At 30.1% G+C, this 3,209-nt stretch overlaps 1 non-coding gene across 1 annotated transcript; it reads left to right on the plus strand.

The window, feature by feature from the left end:
* TRNAG-GCC lies at nt 2,623-2,693 on the plus strand. Its single transcript has one exon. It is a non-coding gene; the product is annotated as a tRNA-Gly (tRNA).

A 3,209-nucleotide genomic window follows, 5' to 3' on the forward strand; every position in this document is an offset into this window, starting at 1 on the left:
CGGGGGCACTCTTTGAGTGAATTAGGGTTGATTATAACTTATAAAAATTATATTTGTCACCATGACATCCATTGCACTTTGAAAGTAATATTATGGTTTCTGAAATTATTATTAATATTTTCTATTTGGATTATGTAGCTATTAAGTTGATTACTTTGTCTTAATTTTTCCTGAAGGGAGAATGTTTGTCATTGGACAAACAAATTGAGTATTTCACATCAACTGTGATGAAAGACCTTCCGAAACATTTCGAGAGTAACGATAAACTAAAGGACCAGTTATCCAAATCCATATTTCTAATTGTTATTGGTTCCAATGATTATTCTCTCAATTATTTCCAACATGAAAACATGGAACCAGAAGAATTTGCAAATTACCTTCTCGGGCAACTAGCTTATAAAATAAAGGTGATTTTAAATTAAATACTCATAGACTAAACTTGATCACCTAATATTTTTACTGAATATTTTATTTAATTTTAAATTTGCAGACAATATATGATCTAGGAGCACGAAAATTTGTGGTTGGTACTGCTAATCAACTCCTTGGTTGTTCCCTTTCCCAATTTTGCAATGAAAGTATAAATCGAAAGGTCAAGCCTTCCTCAGACAAACTCCCAATTGTGATTCAAAAGTTGCCAAATCAACTCTCCGGTTCATCGTTTGTTTATGTGGACAGTTTCAACTTCTTCAATAGAATAAGAAATGCCCCAAAGGAATATGGTATGTAGTAATTAAATTGTTAAAATTTAAATTTCATATGGGATTCATCTCTTGAATTTCAACCACACCTACATATCTTTAATGTTGCTGATAATATTTATTGATGTATAGGTTTCACAATTATAACTAAGCCTTGTTATCAAGAAGGAGTATCATTATGTGCCAACCGGACGGAATATTACTTTTGGGATAGACATGGGCACACCACTGAAGCTGCTATAAATATATATGCAAATGAGTGTTTTAGTGGGTCCAAATTATGCTTTCCAATTAATGTTGAGAAATTAGCTTATTGTGTTAATATTGAGATATTAGCTTATTGTTGAGAGATTCTCGTAAAGAATAGAATAGGACACTTTATTGGTATCTTTTTCAAGATTGCAATTGATTCAATTATTTTATCAAGATATACCATATTCTTTGATATGCATCATACTGAAAATGACACGTGATATCTTTACTCAGTGTAATATTCATGTTTGGAAGAAAACAAATATTGAACCTATTAATGGGGAGTCCATTTTGATTCTTGTTGTATTGTTGTGGATACTCTTCTAGAATAGGTATAAAAACAATTCATATTTATAATTTTTTTAATACTTACATCTTACTTGTCTCTTATTGTTTAAAAAATCATTAAATTGTGTGGAACTTTCATACAATTTGTCTAACTGATAGCCTTCAAAATCTTCAACATTTTATCATTCAAGTTGTTGGATGATATTGGCACAAGTTGTCAAACAACAACCCCAATGTAGATCTCTAATATATTGCCACCCTTCATGTTAACTGTTTGGCCTTTCATGTTTCATTTTACTGTTAACTTCTGATTTTTACTTCTTACTTTAATAACCTTCTTCATTGTGATAATCCAATGTGCACTTTTTTTAGAATCCATTATTTATGTACAACAAAGAAACTTGAGCTAAATGTTCATGCAAAGGGAAAAATCATTTCTAAACCCGGAGATTAAAGTAACACACTTAGTAGACATTTAAGCTAAATATTAATGTTAGAGGAAAAGAGTAGATATTTAAGTATGGACATCAATGCAAGGAAAAAACTAATAAAATGAAAAACTCACATTTTTGTTGAATGTCGTGAAAAGGAGTTTAGTTGTATTCGTGGAAAGGAGTTTAGTTGTAGAATTTTGTTGGAAATGAGTTGTTGATGCTCGGTTATGTTGTTGAAGATTAGTATGCAAACGGTTTTGTTTAGCTGAAAGAGAATAAATGAGTTAAAGTTTAGAAACATGTTTGAGGTTTTCAATTTAAATATGTATACATTCAATAACATTCACTATAAAAAGTATTGTTGAAAGTAGACTTTCAATAACGCTCAGTATAATTAGCATTTTTGAATGTTTATTTTCAACAACACTTAGTATATTAAGCAATGTTGAATGTTTTTTTAATCACAAATATATTGTTTGTATTTTTTATCCTTACAAGCAACTCATTTATACATATTTATATCAATATTTATATCAAAAATGCTAATTATGTATATATTTATAATTAGTATTTATGTAATTAGTATTTATGTATTTATGTATATATTTATATCAAAGTAATTGACTTTATTTATGTCAATATTTAATTTTATATCAAAATATTTATATAAAAAAGTTTATATTATTTATATCAATATTTAGTATTAATTTTATTATTAACTTTTATATCAGTATTTATATCAAAATAATTGACACTAGATTAGGGATGGCAATAGGTGCATGCAAAAAATATTCGCCACAAGTCGGGTATGGATTCATGTTTTTGGACCGTAGGTAACTGAGACCCGAAATTCTAGGACCTGTTGATGGTGGGGTCGGGGTATGGGCAATGAGGTACCCAGACCCACGGGTACCTGGACCCACTATTAATTCCTAAATAGAAAACATGCACCAGTGGTCTAGTGGTAGAATAGTACCCTGCCACGGTACGGACCTGGGTTCGATTCCCGGCTGGTGCATGAATGAAATCTATGGTCATCTAAGGGACCTTCAATCGTAAAGTAATTGTCATGCGACCACATCTGATTGGTTAAAAAAGATTGTTGAAGTTAAAATTATAATTATTTAATACTTTTCTGATTAATCATATCTTCTAACATATGAAGTAGCACAAAGGAGTGAGACAACAAATGTGGACTCATTGCCTTGATGACACAATGTTGTGGTGCATATACTGTAGGGCAATTTCCAGCATTGACATGATGGAATTCTTAGTTTATTCATATGGCCGTAATTTCAAAGTATGTATGTTGCATGGTGCCATTTTGTTTCAGACTTCAGAAACATTCAATAGAGAAGTTCCCATTTAATTCTAGTTCCATGCATCACAATATGGTTGTAATTGGGATTTTTTGCAGTTTAAAATATAGGCCAAAAGAAACTATTATCCGATATTACTTTATTAACTTAAAAATAGCCAAAAGTAATTATTATCAAGTATTAAAGTTATGCATGATATTCTTTGCTTTTTCTTT

The sequence above is a fragment of the Lupinus angustifolius genome, chromosome LG09 (genome assembly GCF_001865875.1).
Source record: "Lupinus angustifolius cultivar Tanjil chromosome LG09, LupAngTanjil_v1.0, whole genome shotgun sequence".
Classification (NCBI taxonomy): domain Eukaryota; kingdom Viridiplantae; phylum Streptophyta; class Magnoliopsida; order Fabales; family Fabaceae; genus Lupinus; species Lupinus angustifolius.